The sequence below is a fragment of the Strigops habroptila genome, chromosome 9, assembly GCF_004027225.2.
Source record: "Strigops habroptila isolate Jane chromosome 9, bStrHab1.2.pri, whole genome shotgun sequence".
NCBI lineage: Eukaryota > Metazoa > Chordata > Aves > Psittaciformes > Psittacidae > Strigops > Strigops habroptila.
Window position 1 is genome coordinate 33,956,961 of NC_044285.2, and position 18,517 is coordinate 33,975,477.

Here is an 18,517-nt window from a genome sequence, read left to right on the forward strand (position 1 = left end):
GGTGTTCTGACTCACAAATCTGTATTGAGAGAGAAGTATTCATGAAGAAAATTAATTTAAGAAGTATGTAGTTCGGGTTTTGAGCCCATAAGTTCCTTTCAAAAACAGATTAGTGATTAAAAACTTTTTTAGTCTAGCAATCTCTTAAACAATTAGCACAGTAATTGGAAAGGGACTACAAATTCAAATCTAGATGGACATAAAAGAGTTTCCCCATAGAGCTTTGCCTTGGTTTTGTGGGTAACTGGCATGCACCTGCCTTTACCATCAGTGGGGTTGAAATACTGAAGAAGTGCTCTGAATAGGGATACAAATGCCCCAAACAGTAATGCCATACAAATTACTTAATTCATGTAAAGTAGAAGTAATTGTATTGATTATGAATGTGTGAGCGACTCCTTTATTTCAAGTTACATGAGATGTAAACCACCAGCTTGCAATGGGGTCCTCACTGCAAATTTGACAAGTGTAGGGTGGGATGTTCCTTTTTTTCCTTATTCTGAACTATAAATCCGAATGCACTGACACATGGAAGTAGAGATGTGCTGCCTTTAATCTAAACCAGGTAAATAAGAATTTCTCTGTAAAAATTCTCTCCTCCAGCCAGGTAATAATTTTGCTCCACTTGTTCATCCTGCAAAAGATGCCTGAAATCAAAGGTAAAGGAAGATAAGGGAGAAACAACCCCAAACTTCAGATGTTTTTCCTCAAGGCAGAACTTTTTTTCTCTTTTTGCTGTTACTGAGATTTTTAACACTTGTTCATTTTCAACCCCGTCATTAAATGCCATGGATCACAGCTAGATAAAGCTTAGACTGCCAAAGGAAAATAAGAGGGGAAAAAAGAGAGACAGGGGGGCTGTGCATGTTGCATCCCTGGTATTGTAATTGTGCTTAACAGTAAATGTTTGAGCTGCAGCTTCCCAGGAAGCTCTATGAACAAAATACTGTCAGGAAGAAGCCTGTGATGCTATGCATGCCACCTGTACTTCACCTATTGAGTTACACAACCACCCAAATGGCATAGAATGCAATCAAGGAGGGGACATTTCTATAGGCCTTATATTCAAACACCTCTACCTATGAATTTCAAAGAAATCAAGCTAGTCGGTTGTGTTACAGTCTGCATTGATCTACATGAAACCAGCCCCGCTCCTCGGGGCCCCTCCACGGCTGCAGTCTTGACAGGGACATCGGCTCCCTGGTTCCCTCTATGGCCGCAGGGCAGCCTCCCCTCGGGACTGCAGCGCCTTCTCCCTCCCCCTGCCAATCCCTTGGTGTCCCGGGGCTGTTCCTCACACTTCTCCCCTCGCTCCCGGCACTGCGCTGCCCTTTGCTAAACTCACCTTCCGAGGCTCCCTCAGCCCCGCTGAGGGGCTCAGCGCTGCCCGCTGCGCAGCTGCTGGAACCGGCGGGAACCGGCCGTGCCCGGCCCGGGGCAGCCCCTCAGCTCCCTCAGCGGGACCCTGCAGCCCTGCTCCCAGCCGTGAGTGCTTGACAAGGGCTGTGTCATAAGCTCATCCTCACACCAAGAACTTCCCCATTGCTTAACAAACACCAGGCTTTAACCATGGCCATTCCTTTTGCCCACACAGAACCTGTTTGTTCACTGCCTGCTTCCAGGTTTGGGCGCTGTCCTGGACATCCCTCCTGAGGTCCAGGGCTGTCCCTGCTGCAGATGAAGGAGCTGCAGCACAAAGCACCTAACACATTTCTTCACCACAGTGGCAGAGCACCCGCGAGCAGCCAGCTCTCCAGCCACTTGTCCTCTCTTCAGCCCTTGACCATGCTGTCCCCCACACCCTACGTATCCGGATTACTACAAAATGTGAGGTGAACCTTCAAGGATTGAAGATGTTCAGTCAAGCAGTATGTCAAGGCACAATTCCTGCAAGGAGCATAACATCCTTCATTAACTTCATTTGCTGGCTGCAGCAACATTTCCTATATTCCAGCTGGAGAACTGCTCTGCGATGGCTGGTGGGAAGTCACTGAAGATTGGGAAGAGCCTGCAAAGTCAATCTGATGGAGCAACAAAACTTTTACATTAAAATAAATACAGAATGGGTTTCTTTTTGTTGGTTTGGGGGGTTTTTTTATATTTTTATTTTAGCAAACCTATCTTATCAGTAATGACCTGCAGAAAAACTGGGACAAAATACTTGATGTAGCTGTTACAGATAAAAACTTAACTCTGGAGTGAGCAGCATAGTGACATTATTGTGAACTAAAGCAGAAGCAGACAAGACAGCTTGAATTACAGTTTCATCTGGTTCAAAAGGGTTGCTAGTAAAATGTATTTAGGTCATCTGCTAAAGAAAAGAATACATTGCATTTTGTAAGTACCCAGTCACAGCTAGAGATTGTGACAAAAGTTGACTTTCACACACAATTAAACAAAATAATTTCAGTTTTCTAGTTTCATAGAAGCTGATCCACAGACTGCCCTATCTCCAGGGTTATTTTGTACTGATAAAAAATCACGGGATTAATGTTTGTGAAAGAAGACAAGAAAGGACAGCATTATTATAGCTTTATTTTCTCTATATATCCCAAAGTGAAGATAGGAAGAGAAGTGAAGCGGGCTGCAATGTTAATGTATTAGAGGAGCCTGGAGACACTCTCATCAGTGAGTTATCAGAACATCTAAGTCTTACCTCTATTCGTGCTCTCTCAAACTGAACTAGCAGAGAAGTTGCTGACTGCAGCGATAAAGTTGTCAGTTGATGTTTTAGCAGTAGTACTGTTCACCTCCTTTGTACAGAGCTAAGCAAAGAGAGAGCAGAGTGACGGGGGCTACATTTGGAGGATGGAAGAACAGATGGAAGAGATTCACGCTCAGTTCCCAGCTCCACAGCAGGGTTTCTGCTTTGGGACTGTGGTGAGTGCACTACTCTGAGCCCAGCCCTAGATGTAAAACAAATATCTCTCCCCAAGCAAAGTGGATGGCAAGTGCTAAGGACTGCCAAGACACAGCCTTGAAGACAATAAAAGAGCAGATCCAGGCATTACCGGAGTACACACAAAATTCTCAATTTTAAAAAGAACTCAATCTGCATCTCAATTTCTTACCCCAAGTCCAAGAGAAGGCAGGAAATAACCTCATTTATTGTTTCCAGCACAGACATGGCCATCACTAATGACTCTTACAGAATTTTACCTCATGAAGATGCCATTTCAAGAACAGTTATTCTTGAAGGCATTTAAGGCAAAAATGCATGTCTGTGCTGAAGCCGAATGGTGAAATTATTCACAGCCTCAACACTGAAGTGGTGTTGCTTGTGGAAGAACGCTTTGATCAGAGAAATAAAAAACAGTGCAGGCCATTCAGATGTCTGCACAAATCCCAGTCCTGTGAGACTTAGACATGCATATCTAAGGATGACATACCTGAGAATGAAAGGAAGGTTTCATTATTGTAGCAATTCTACAAGCACGCTCAAAATCCCCACTTTTAGTACTTAAAACTCATATTCACACCCTGTATTTCACTAGGTGGTCTCCATTCACTGTTGAACCTCTTTGGTATCCCCATTAAAACAGTGCTTTTTGTGGGAAGTCCCTATACTGTAGTAATGATCTAAAAGGAAGACATATTTCTAGACTGGAAAACAAACAAACAGAAAAACAAGAAAAACAAGAAAACATCCAGCTCCATGCATACCACGCATCAATGCCCTCAGCACCCTGCTGAGTAAGAGCCAGGGATCACTTTAATTAGAGCTAAACCAGCTCAATCTGTCAGCGAGAAGCACAAGAGAAGATCTAACCATACTGAACTGAGTCTGCTCCTACTGATATATACTGTTAACAGTACAGAGTTTAGAGACATTAATAGCTACTACCTTACATGTAGTAGCCAGAAAGAGTTTAATTGACATACTCCTCCAATTTTAGAAATTACTATTCATTGTAAATATCTGTTTTCCCCTTGTGCCAGGAGGCCAAGCCATGCTAGACAACCCAGAACATTACTCTTCACTTCCAGAGCTTGCTGGTGTTATTTGGGGACACTGGTTGTTTCAATTTATTATTAATCAGTTACGTTATGCCTTGCAAAATGTACTTTTATAAGTTATTTTCATAAACACAACTCAACTGAAATCATGGCTGCATGATAACAATAAAACAAGCCTACAAAGTTACAGACAGATAATTCCTGCATCACCTACAGGGAAGAAGGATGGGGGTTGTAATAACAGAACATTGTTTCTTCTTCCCCTTTAAAGTTTAAAAGATGTTACATACAGACTTTGCAGTTTGGCAGCTATACATCAAAACAGACAGAAAATATTCTGTTCTCTGCTACTATTTCAATATGGAAAGGTCTCATACGTAATGCAATAGATTCACAGCAGGTCGTTAGAAAATACTGTACCTTTAGTACCTTTGAGTAAACAGGGGACTTCAGAAGGAGAAAAATGAATACAACAAGCAATCCAAACAAATTTTAAAATAATTTCACGAATGGTTTCCCTTTCAGTAGGATAAAAAACTCTGGCTATTCTCTAAAACACTCAACTGATAGCTTACTTATTAGACAAAAATTAGTGTCCATTCAACCATGAAGACAAGCCATTATATGCTATGAGAGAGATCAAACTGACATCAGCTACTGTACATCTTGACACTTACTACATAATCAAAGCAAACTTTGCTATATGTGACTGATCTAATGTACCTGTCAGTTATCACCATCTCTGCTCAGATGAGTTTGTGTGTCACCTATATACATGGGACAAAACAAATAAATAAATTGCAATGTTATCTCTTCAAGCTGCTTACACAGTAAGGGGAGAGTGCTTAGTATTCCGTAATGGAGTTAGGAGTAATTTACTGAGAGATAATTTCTTTTGGACCTAAAATCTCCTGCCTCCTGTAGAGCAGACAAATAGAACTATCTAACAGGAAATGGGGCATGATAATATTGCTCTTTAAATAGAACTAACAAAATGGAAATACAATAGGCATTACAAAATATACAGCTAACAGTTATCAAAACCTTTGATGTTTTTATAGTTATTTACTGCAAGAGATTGTATTAGCTGCTCCAGCCCATTTTAATACAAGAAAAGTTTAACATGGTTTTTTTAAAACACTTCAGAAAAAAAAAAAAAGTTAAACCTCTGAAGTAGTAGTCTTGGGTACCTGGAGAAACTGAGTATAAGGAGGAAAAGCCACATTGTTGATGAAATAACAAAGATTCATCCCCAACAGTGGTGTACAATGGACCACAGTTGTAATAGCACTGATGGTTTAATCATCCAGAACTAACCATCCTGTACCTGAACAGAGGTGCAGCAGGGTGCAGAGGCTGGGACACTCACCTGGGACTTGAAAGACTAATTCTACTTTTGACTCTGCCCCTGCAGCTCCACAAACCTTAGGCAAGACATTCCATTGTTTTGCCACACTTTACCCTGTCTGCAAAGCAGTCTCCTTAGGGAGAGGAGCATCACTCACACCTCACTTTGCAGCAGCACCAGGATCCCAAACTCAGCACTGCCATAGCACAATCCCTGACATAAGTCTTTTCAGAAGTGATTGCCTGGGCTCCCTCTCAACTTGCAGAGCTGATCTTTCCTGGCAAAGCCAGGAGGGGCCGAGTCAGCAGAAAGAGTGGAATCAAGACTCGAGGAATGCTTCTCACAGCACTGTCACTTATATATATAATCTCTTCTCTGCTGCTCTGTGTAAAAAATCACAGATTTCAGACAGCAGTAAGCTCTGTCATGGCATTGCAAATCTGATTCCTAAAGAGATCCAGGCAGTAGACATCCTTATTGTAAAAGGAGTCATGTCCTCCAGCCATTCCCCCAAACACCCCCTTTCTCTTTAGGCCATACTTCCAGTACCAGTTCTGAACTTCAAAGGAACAAAACAAGTCTGGAGGACTGGGAAATTCACCATGGCTTCTTGCTCAGAGTGATGCTGTGATTAGGTTTCTTCCTCATAAGAACTTCTCAGCTCTCCTCCAAATTGCCAAACACAACCCTTGAGCACAGCACACCCCTGCCCCTTCCCTGCAGCCCCAAAGACAATAACCAAGGTCTTACTGGACAATTGAATTTGTTGAGCTGATTTTTTGGAGTATTTTACTTTTTTTCTGCTTGATACATATAAATTCCTTTAATTGTATTCCTTCTTGATTGCATCACTATACCAAAATCATCTTGGTTCTGTCTTCTTTTTTGTCTTCCTTTTTCTGGGCCTGGTGATACCTCTCTAGCCTGAAAAGAGAAATTATCCAGGAATAAAATTGTCACTGTAGTAAAAAGTGAAATGACTGTAGCCCCCCAAACCCAGCTCCACTCTGCAGCTTAGGGTCTAGCTGAATCTCCAGCCACCAAGAATGCTGCTTTATAACAACATGTTCAGGGCACTCTGTGCTGAGCTTCTTTCCAGAGCATCTCTTTTGTCCTTTTGGTCAGTGTCACTTCCTTCTCAAGGAGCTTTTTCAGTGCAACAAAATATTTATCAATGCTGGATTCTCTGTGAAGTAGAAGAGGTGGGAAGATTCTCTCAGTGGAGATTATCTTAAATATTTCACTTTCCAAGTAGCTCTGTGAATACAGAGAAGAAATACATAACTTAAACACAAGGAGTTACTGACCCAGAAGTGATTAGCATTAGTGTAAAGCTTTCAGAACCTTTTTCATCTTATTGTTCTAAGGCAGAATAAATCCGTAAATGATAATAAGGCTCAATTTAAATTACCTACAGCAAGTGCTGCTTTTCAGCTCTCGTCAGACAATCATGCTGTTCAATCAGCTCCATTCTGTATGTACAAAGCAAATTAATGTGTATAAAACAGTTCGTAACTCAGGCCAGTTTTTCAACAAAAGAATCTTTTATGTAGCACAATACTGCCTTTTATTGACATGCTTTTAATTGAACTATAATGCTATATCCATATTCTACCTAATTATAGCAGAAAATACATACATCTTCAAAACACTGACCATACCTTTCCTTCTGTAAGTTTCCAGAAACTTTAGCAGGGTAGAGAATGATGTTCTCAGTTAAGCCCAGATTTCTTTGTAACACTAACGGGCATGAGAAGACACTCTGAGCACATCACAGCCAAGCAGCATCTCAAGGATGATTACATGAGCACCCTGAATGTCCAGGCTCGTTCCTCACTCCTTGAAGCCGATCTGTGACTTGCCTCTCAAAGTCAGAAGGCACCTCAGCATGTGGCATTGATAGAGAAGCCTCCAGTCTGGAAGAGTTGTTTAAGCAACTGGTTTCTGTTTCAAAAGGGATCTTAAGTGTGTCTTACTTTGTTTACTTGTGTTGTTCATTTTACAAGGGAACAGGCAAGTCTGAGGAAGCCAGGACACTACTTTAAGAGGTGAACTCCTGGGAAAACAGAAGCAGCAATGGCAGGAAATAAAGAATTAAAGGTGAATACTTCTGGCAAATACTTCTGTGTCAATCCAAGATAATTGCCGGTGGGAATATCTTTGCAAGGGCAACAATGCTGGGGTGGGGGAGGTTACTTCCCCTTGTCTCTGCCATTTCAACCAGGATGACTTACAAAGAACTAGTGGGAGATTCCGCAGAGATGAAGGAGGAGGAAAGAGCACAGGCTGCTTATTTCCATTTTGGCACTGCCAAGCCCAGACCTTGCTGTGGCTAGGAAAAATCCTGTTGACAACTTCCATTACCTCTGCAATAAAGCCTCAAGCTAAAACAACAGCACATACTCTTCTTTAAGACTACACATACCATACCATGGTTACCAGTAGCAAAGAGCAAATAAACCCAAAGCTAAAATCAACTACACCATTGGCATCGATTTTAACATGGGTAGAACTCCACCTGAAGGATGGACATGGACAATTAGTCAATTTTATTGCCAGGCTCCTGTGACAGGCCCGCTCTCCATTGACACTATGCATGGGGATCCTATCTAGCATTTTGCTTCAAACATTCTTCCTATTAAGTCACCCCAAACATAGATTAAGGTGAATGACATGAATGTGGCCACTCTTACATGCACACAGACACAGCCAGCAGCAGCTGGGAGCACCAGACAGAAAGGCAAGTCCTTTGGCAGTAGATAAATATTCCTCCTGATCAACACCCATATGAAAGAAATCTGTAGTGTGTGTGAATCAGCTCCACTTCCTGCTGTACAAACACACTTGCCTGGCATTCAGGTGATCAGCTGAAGTGTGCTAACCAGTGATCCTACTTGGTGCAACAGCCCTCCGCATGAGTGACCTTCTCTTCCTCTTTCTTCACTTTTCCTTTCTCGAGGAGTTTGTCAGGCACTGCAATTAAAGCTCTGTGAGTACTAGTGGAGTCAAAGTAAATAGATGTTTAATCTCTCTGGGGAAATATTTAAGAAGTGTACTGAGATGTATTTACTGAAGATTTCTCTAATTCAAATAAATCAAGTTAAAATTACAGCCTAGACTGGCTACCAGCAGTTTTCTCAAAGCCCTTCCATTCAAAAAAAGCAAATTAAAACTGGTAAGTTCATTTGTCCTTTGCTTTCTGCCTGGGAGCAGAGCTGACATTGATGTTGTGGTGAAAGACATTAGTATTTAACTACTTGAAGAAATTCACATTACCACAGTGTCCTTTTAAATTGCTGTACTTATGTTCGCCACATAAGTTGCTATTAGCAACTGTAAAAAAAACCCCAAACCAAACCCCTTATATTACTGTCTTGAACATAGCAATGGTTTATTGTACCAAATTCTTTGGAGCTTTCTTCACTCAATAAATGAAATAAAATTAAAATGTTATCCCTGAAAAAGAACTATTTCTTCCAATATATATATTATTCACTGTAAAAACAGACTTTAAAAACTAATGTAGCTGACAAGTAATCTCCAAGTTTTATATCAGGAAGTAAAACAGGTCCTTGTGAGAATATTGACTTGCTCCTTAAACTTCACTTTCCAGCTCTAAGCTAAATAAAAGTACATTGCTAAAAATCCTTATATTGAAGAGATTTGGATTTCTCTGAAGCATGTGATAATTCCCATTTGCCCTCCAACACTCTATTTTTTTTATATCACTTTTCCAAATTTGTATTACCACGAAGCTCTAAAGGAGTAGGGTTTAGATGCTCTATATTTAAAGATGAAGCAAACATTTTATCTAGGACAGATCAAACACTAAGATAAGCTGTTATTAAAGAATGTTTCTCAAAGAGTGAGTCCACCTGATGTTTAAAGCAAAATAACTTTTAAATATCTACTTTACTAAATGGAAAAACATGTCTAACATTCAGATTTGGTGGACAGAGCTTTCCATTCAGTTAAACAACATACTACTGAAATACCAAGCAGGATACTCGTTCGTGAAACAGTGACACTCAACCTTAACAACACTGAGCGACAACAGGACTCAAATAAAAAATAAAAAAAGGCAACATGCCAGTACATTCTCATTTACCAAACTCATTACACAAGATGAAATTAACAACTGCAATGAAGAAGAGAAGGTCTGATCTGGTAGTACTACAGAAGGAATAGATAAACAATTAAGTTGGGAATAAGGTTGGAGGGTCCTGCTCTTATTCTGCTCAACATGCAGCAGGATCCTGGTTAGCTCACAGCATTTTCAGGTTTCCCCTCTATGACCTGGGCAATAACAGCTCTCCAACTTGCAAGAACCAACCAGGATCAAACAGCTTTGGTGCTCTATGTATACACCATAAGTACAGCCACCTAACCCTATTTAAGTAACGCAAGATTAACAAAAGCTTCAGAGGATGGAGTTCTCTGATGTCATTAAGAAATGCTTATCTTGCTGCCAATTTATATCTAAAAATGTAACTAGTCTCAGAACTTCCCTTTATGAAGTTTAAAGTTTATTGCCCTGCACCAGCACAAAGACAGAAGCCCTTGCACATGTTCCATTATCAGTATCTCCAATATCAATAATAAAAAATTGGGCTCCAATATCAATAATATTCTTTATGATAGGCAGTGAGACGGAGCTCTTTAGCAAACACCCATGGGTAAGGAACAAGATGACAGTGACAAGAGGAGAAGTTGGCTCTGAATGGCAGGATGTTGCTCACATCATGTACATCTAGGTAGGTAAGCTTATCAGTTTAGAAGAGATACATCCCTCATCAGTGCAAAAAGACATCACTAGAGACATGTGGTTAAATATGCCTTCAGGAATGGTGCTGAAATATTTGCTGAAGTGGGGCTTTCACGTCTGACTTTAAAGCATCAGATCCAACTGTATGGAGTTAAACAGGGACCAAAACTCCTTTTTCTCTCCCATAAGCACTCTTACCTTAGACCACCTCCCAAAAATATTTTTCTTTAATTTAAAACTGTACAGCTGTCCTCAGGTTTTCTTAACTTTTAGTTATTTTTCTGGCAGTATTGGGGGGAGGGGGGGGAATCTGTCTAGATTACCAGATCTTCTTGCGTAAGTGAATTTTTCTTGTCTCAGCAGAACAGATCCCAGATTTCCATGCTTTTCTGCTTGTGAAAACTGATGTTTTCTTCTGGAACAGAGAACTTAGACTCAGTTCAGTCATTACATTCATTTTTCTAATGCATTCCAGGTCTCTGGAGACAGGTGGTTCAGCATGGAGAGAGATAAATATAGCTGCTTCTCCATGGAGCATTCTGTTGCCTCAGGCTTCCAAATCCAAATTAAGTAGTTAATGATTTATGTATACACTGAGCATTAGCATCTTTGTGCCACGTTAGTCATCAGAACACAAGTGGCTCTAAAGAGGCTTTAGTCAAACAAATGAATATTGGGTTGAATGATTCAGCTTACTTCATGTAAACAGTTCCAGCACGTTCACATTGATCATCACTAAACTGCACAGAGGCAGGCAGTCTCCGTTGTAAAGTTAAAGAAAAAACCCCAACACTACCACAGAAGCAGCAATGAGTCCTTGGCTCTTTTTTAAATTCAGGTTTTATCTCACTGCTATGCCTTCTCCACACGTATTATCCAAGGTTGCGAGCATTCACTTGTAGGTAGTGTTTATATTAAAGCTTCACTGATGCCATTATGAAATTGCAGGACTGCATCTCTTCCTTTAAAGATAACTTTCAGCTTCCATAGTCACAAGAAACCCTGAACACATCCCTCTAAATCCATAACCAGCGGCCAGCTATATTTATGCATGCGTGCAAGTAATAACAATGTTTTAAAAGTAATCTGCTGGTGCAGGGATCTAACTCAGACTTTTTAGACACTGAGTAGGCTACACAGGGCAGGTGTGAACTCTTCATCCTCACGAAACCTTCTGGGTACACATATTGCTCCTTAAACCAAAGTTTTCTCTGAGGGTTGCTGGGTTGGGTATTTTTTTCTTTCTCAGATCTGGTACTCAACATGAATCCTTTTATCACCTCAGCATATGCAAAGATCAGCAAAAATACCATTTTGGATAAGACAGCATCTAGCTATAGCAGTGTTTAACAACCTTTTTCAACCTGCAGTTACAGAGGTGGCTTGCTTTGCATACGCCAGGTTTTGTTTTGCTAAGAATGTGTCTCTAGTCCTGAACAAAATCCACAACCTTTGTCTAGTGAGTAATTAAACTTTTTTCTTTGCAGTACTGTCCTACATTATGCAGCCTGTTATTTCATTTTGATATTTCCTACATGTTGGAAAACATTACTTATACTGTGCCTTCTGCCTGCTCTACTCCATGGCACAAAATCACCTTAATTAAAGACTACACAGGTATTTCCCCAGTTTTGGAATAATCATCAGTACTACCTGATCAGTGCATATTTACCCCAATAAAGCCTTTTTGGACTTCTGTTACAAAAACAATATCCAGTTATTATAGCAGCAATCATCCCAGTCTAAGTTTTGTTTCACTGGGAAACCTTTGCAATGCTTTGTGTTCTTAACACTGCCATCCTTCTCCAGGCATGTTCACCGGGGGTATTTCTATTATTCTGAACCTTGGTACAAATACAGCTCACCTTCATCTTCAGTCTTTACTATTGGTAACAAGCAGATGCCCTGGCTAAGGTTGTGGTGCTGCAATGCTGGGTGCAGCCGGGAGAAATCTGAAGAAAGCAGCTTCACTTTCAACACAACAGCTGAATAGCAAAAAGAAAGAGCAACAAAGCACTGCAACGAGATACAGCAAAAGAACAAGACATGAGCCAGGAGACATTAGACATCTCCTTTCCAGACCTAGTGCTCCATTGTCTGGACCAAGGAGGCAGATCCTCACCATGACAACATTGCTGAATAAGGGATGCTATAACAAAAATAATCCTAACATGTTGATTCCTGCTCTTGAGCAATGCATGTCTTTGCAAATGACAGTGTAGTTCCTTTTAGACTTTCCTCTCTTGGGGGAGGAGGCACTGCAAGGGTTTACTCTTGCTTAAATTAAGTTTTCTTAGAGACAATCAGTATCACTTTCCATAACCACTCCTTAGCAGTGCATTTTTGGAAAACCATTCTGATGGCATCCAACTAGAAACGCAGTGCTACCTGCAAAGCCAAGCATTCCAGTAATGAGCAAGGGTTGGGTTTACTCTGCAAAATGTGAAGTAAAATTACCTCAAAAGTAGAGTTTAGAGTACTTGTGAACCTGCAGGGATGGCCTTAAAAGAAAAATCTTCTAGAAGCAACTAGAATAACACTAATTTTCAAGGTTAAATTAGTTCTGTTTTGCAGACACAAGACCATTACTGCAAATGGTCTTGGTTTGACCGAGTGGAATAATTAAATTTCAAGGAAGGGAATGGTTACCCAAAAAAAAATTTTCTTTTTTCCTTTTCAGCTTATCCTGCGCTGCAGGTGAACTGCCATCAGTCCGGTAGCAGCAGCACTGCTCAGCTGTATTCCCAGCCCCACATTGACAACAAGGCAATTCTCCGAATACAGAGAAGATAAATGGAGTTAATGCCACTAAGCAAACATGACATTTTTGTTGTACTGTGATCATAGATGAGTCACTAAGTAAAATGATTAATCACAAATCAATGTTACTAGGCTCATTTAGAGATGATTCTCCCTTTGCAAAGCAGGTAGAAGCTCTGAATTTATAGGCTAATGCGTTTATTCTGGCTGTAGCAGTCTCGTTATTGGTCTTAAGCATCAGAGTCTGCAGGAAATTTGTGTGCAATTAAGCTAAAGTGATGACCTCCTTATACACATTTTGGCACTTTTTTATCTGATAGTCTGTTGTGCAAATATACAAATGAATTGAAGCATTACATAGAAATTACAGCTAATGCAATACTAAGAAAAACAGACATATACCAGAACTTTAATACATATGCCAATAAGGTATCTAGACCATAAATTACACTCATTTTATCAGTCTGCAAATGGTTTATCAGTCCACAAATGGGTTTGTACTAAGATTTTAGACTGCTTCATTTTTGGTTGACTAACATTTGTAGCTTCTACAAACAGTTTTACGATCTAAATTGTTTCAGGAGGAAGTGCATGGATTTGTTGAGTGACATATAAGTCATACACACACTGTGAATACTTTCTATGTGGTAAATAAATTCATCTTTTTTAAATATTAAGAAAAAAAAAAACCAAAACATTGAACCTACAAAGTGATTTAAACTATGTAGGAAAGCAGCTGTCCATACATGAAAACTGATCTGTCTTAAAAAGAACTCATCTCAGCTCTTTCTTTGCTCCTACTACACACAATGGAAGGCGAAACAAAACCCTGTGACAAACTTGTTTATTTCTACACAGAACAAAGAAAGTAAGGACTAAATCAACTGCCTTTTAACTAAATAAAAATGGAAAAAAAAATAAGAAATGAGAATTACCTAAACAACTATGAGAGTCTAAGGTGAATTAAAAATACCTTTTCAGCAACCCCTATGATGAACTGCCATACCGCACTTGCTACTTACTGTTTTCAGGAGGTATAGATAGGAACTAGGTGACAAGAACAAGTCAAGACAGGTAGGTAGATATGAACAGCTTATATGTCACATTTTAAAGCTCTTTACTCTTCAATCATAATTTAAAACTTCACTCCCTCCTTTCCAGATTATTTGGGCACATTTTCCCTAGGGGAGATATCCTAGAATTAATGACATAGGAATCTGCTACTTGAGAGCCTGGGTAGGAAGTGTACCTTCAGAGGAGCCACGTTACAGGCACCTGTCACAGAGATTGAAGTGCTATGTTGAACTTGGCATCGCAGCTTTCAGACCATTTGCTCTGTATTTTTCTCTACTTACAAGCCATTAATAAGGGGGATAAGCAAAACAGTCACAAGAAACTTTACACCGTTGTCACAGTGGAGCTAACAACCCTTCATCTCAGGTCCACATTTTGAAAGGAGAATGCATTTGAGCACCGAGCATCTCAGCTCTTCTACAGCAGAAGTGGCATGCTGCTGCTGGACATAAGCAACTTCACATTTGATGATATACTGGTACATTCAGCTCATTTAAAACCCAGATGGCAATATTTAACCGCAACTGATGTAATTAGAAACCATCCCATTGTCTTGTGAGGGCCATGCTATAGCACCAGGAGAAATACAGTGCATGTGCTTGTGAAGTCCCAGGATTTTACAAGTACCGAGGCCAACGCCATCAGTCCTCCCAACACTTGAAGAAACAACAGCCAGTTATGCTGTGAAGAATGAATGTTGCTGGGTTGCTTCTGTGAAAAGGGCGTAGAACTGAGAAGATACTGCTTTTTCTAGGGAGCATGACCACTGCAACACCAGACACACTGTTTCCAGCAAGCTGCCTCGGCTCACCCTGCAACCAGCCAGGCGTAAAGGCCTGCTGACAGCAGTTTCCCAGCTGAACGTAAGACAGTATCTCTCTGCTATAGTGATGTGACAATTTTAACCAAAGACCTTATAAGCCATACAGTGGGCAGAGACTTGTCTAAACAAGTATTCAGTTGATGACTATGACTTATATTGTCCTTATGCATTTTGTTTTTATGACAGCTACTGACACAGTGATAGAAGAGGATGAATCACTGGCATATCTGCACCACCCACATATGAGTGCTCAAAGCCTTCCTAATTCTGCACAGGACCATTAAAAGCCCCGACCTCCAAGAATGAACTTGAGATTCCAGGGATAACTCCTCACTCATGCTCTTTGCTGTTAAGTGTTAGTGAGCTTTCAAAGGTAGCAGTAATTGTCAGATAAGTGGGGGGTGTGAGGGGGAATAGATTTAACCACAGAACACCTCCTGTTGAAGCAGCATTTTCCTTTGCTCCAAAGGAACGCCCCAAAGCCCTGTCCAGAAGTTATTATTCAGAAACATAAAGGTAAGTCAACCTCCATCATCTCTCCCTGCCTCCCGCGGTATCTACATTATGAGAGCACATTAAAAGTCAACTGCTTGTTTTCTATCATCACCTAATTTTTTAACTGCCAAAATTCTCAGCCTACATTGAGAAAGGCTGAAATTTGAAAACAGACACCACGAAATTTAAAGCAGCAATGCAGCACGCATACAAAAGTTAACACTGAACAGGAATATATCTTCCACCTTTCAATTGCAGTAAGCAGTACCAGGCAGTACTACCACAAACAAGAAAAACGCAGATTTTTTTCCCTAGTCACTGGAAATGTTATTATTGTTAAAACACTAACGAGCAACACGTTATCTGCCTCTTCAAACACAGCAGCAAAAAGGAAGAAGGCAAAAACCCCCTAATAGTTGTTTTTAATAGAACATAACAGAATAAAGGAAAAGCGTTTGTAGCAAAGGCAGGCGTCGGCAGCTGTGGTCCAAAGGTACGGCGGAGATGAGCTACAGTGCTTCCCTTCCAGTTGGGGCAGCAGATCCCGGGTGAATTACCTTCCGCTCAAATCACAGCAAACTTGGGGGTCAATTCTAAAGTTCGCAGCTACAATAAATCTTCTCTTTGAGAAAGCTTGCTGGCAAGTACAGCAGGTACTCGCAACTGAAGTAGTATAGGCATGAGCTCTACGAGGGCCAAAGTATGAACTATCACACTTAGCCTCAGGACTGTGATCTAATATTGATGAGAAACAAGTTTTTACACCAGTGATCGCTGCTGAGAGCAAGACGTTGAAAAAGCATGAAATGAGTGGTCTTGGATCAGAAAATGTGAAAAAAGTGTTTTTACAGAGGATATTTAGGAGCACATACAAAGGATCTCAGGAAACACAAACTGTAACTATTTCTGTACTGGGAAATGTTTGGATCAAGTGTACAGTTCAGGGCCAGTAGAAAGAGGGCGCTGAGGACAGCATGATCATGGCGAATACCATGATCTTTCCTCTCAGTTTAGTAAAGGAAGTTTATAAATTTGTTTTGCCAGTGTGAAAATCTGGTTTAGCTTGAAGCCAGCCATCAAATGAGACTTTTTCATTGCAGTGAAACTTGACACACTGGAGAGATAAATGAAGAAATGGTTAAGGAGGGATAATAAAAGATCCATAACACATAGGGTTTAGTTGCAACCACATGGCCTCACTTGACAAATAGGCAGCTGTTTGCCAGGAATGTGTAACAACTTCATCCATGCAACCATTACTTTTGGTAATGAACTGCTGCAACAGGACTTCCTGGGAAGTTCAGATGTCCAAAGCAGAGCAGACCAGCTCACAGAGGATCCCACGATTCCGAAAGCATCGACCTGCCTGCAGTTCCTAAGTGCTATCCAGGGAGCAGTAAGTCCTCACAACAATGAACCACCACAACAGGCCAGCACTTAGAATTTGTTTTGCTGCAAAACACTCCTGCAACTGTCACCCACCTGTGGTGAAAACGAAAAACCACGAGCAGGTTGCTGAAGTGAAGGCAAAGCACCACAAGAAGCAATGGCCTCATGCAGTTATTCTGCAGCCTCCCAGTCGCACGCTCCAGAACAATTAAAGGTCCTCTGGCATTTGAGAAGACTTGCTGTGGTGTCAGTGTTCCTGCCCTCATCTGTCCCTCTCCATCCCTCAGTAGCTACAGAAAACAGGCTGGGATGGTAACAATTGGTCAGTTTTAAACTTCTGTACCTGTTTGATGAGAATCAATGTCTGTAAGCATCTGATGAGCCTTAGCTGGGATGAACATGCACGTTTAGCTCCCGAAGATTGGTGCAGGAGGCTTTCTGAACACTGACAATACATCCCTATGCCAGCATTCTCTTGCTCAGGTCTCCAGGGCTTTTCTGCTGGATTCCAAAGGGAAAAAGGAATTTTTATAATATTACACCTGAAACTTCAGTATTCCAGAAGGCAAGCTTGGTTCAGGGACAACACAGAATACACAGATGGGCAAGTGTCCTCACTGTAGGACTGCAAAGTCATTGTCACTGCTTTGTCCCTCTTGGTGCTGCATCTCTTGGTGCACATCGCTTCTGGTATCCCCAGGCATCCCTGCTTCTGCTGTAGCAAAGGAGATCTGGATTCACAACAGCGACACACGGGTGCCTGCATGATGCACTGCAAGAGCGTGGTAAGGATGTCCGCTTGTAAATCCTATTAGGGATTTTAAACATGACAGGCTAGGTGGTGGTGTGATGGCTATGGGTACTGAGGGCAACAGCGGAAGAAGATTCAGAGTTATTGCTGGCAACAAAAGTGATTAGACTTCCTATATCCTCAGCTATACGGAATACAGTGTATGTATAAAAAAATCCTCTGGCACAGAAATGAAAACTAAGGACAGACAGCTTTCAGTACAGTATCCTGGGTTGTATCATTCACAACAGATCATTGTTTTCCTATGAAACAATTCTGATTGGATTTTGTGGCTAAAATACCACACTAATTAAGGAGGGACTGGTTTACTTTCACAAAGAACAGCTACCATGTACCACTTCATTGGTACTTCCTGCCTGAACAGTGAGCATACAAGCCCTAGATATGAATGCCCCTGCTCTGAAGAAGATGCCACATAGTTTCATCAGAGTATCTTTGCTATGTCATCAATTTTAATTCCAACCTGTACTTCAATATGCACGTAACTATTTTCAAAGACAATGAAAACTTGAAGTCAACAGCATCAGTCACCAGCATTGCAGCTTTCAGTAATTCTTTCACAACTTCAGAAAAATCTGTATACACATTGTGTAAAGTAGATACAGAATGTACAGAGGACAGGTTTCTATACAAAAGTGCATTTAGCAATACAATTAGCAAAGAACCTGGGAGGGGACTCCATTGAAGCCGCACCATTATACTCTAGCTCTATCAGTAGCCCCATCTCTCCCCCCCCAAAAACACAAAAACCCCCACCTCCCTTGCTTTGGTTACGAACTATAGTCAAGGCTTCAAACATTACAATTTTCTTTTTTTTAATTGAAGAACTTATTTGTAATTTGGAAATGTTTTAAAAGTTATCCAGATGAGAGAGAATGCAAGAATGATTAAGGCAGAGTTTATAGTCAAAACAGATCAGCTTCATAACTACTACTAGGATTTGCCCTTGGTAGATTAATAAACTATCTTTGCAATCCTTAAGTGGAAAATTGAATGTGGACTTGTCTTTTCTATGGCCCAAGAACTGCAAGATCAGTAAGCTAAAGAACATTAAAGCAATAAATCAAACAACATTTGCCATGAAAATCTGGATTA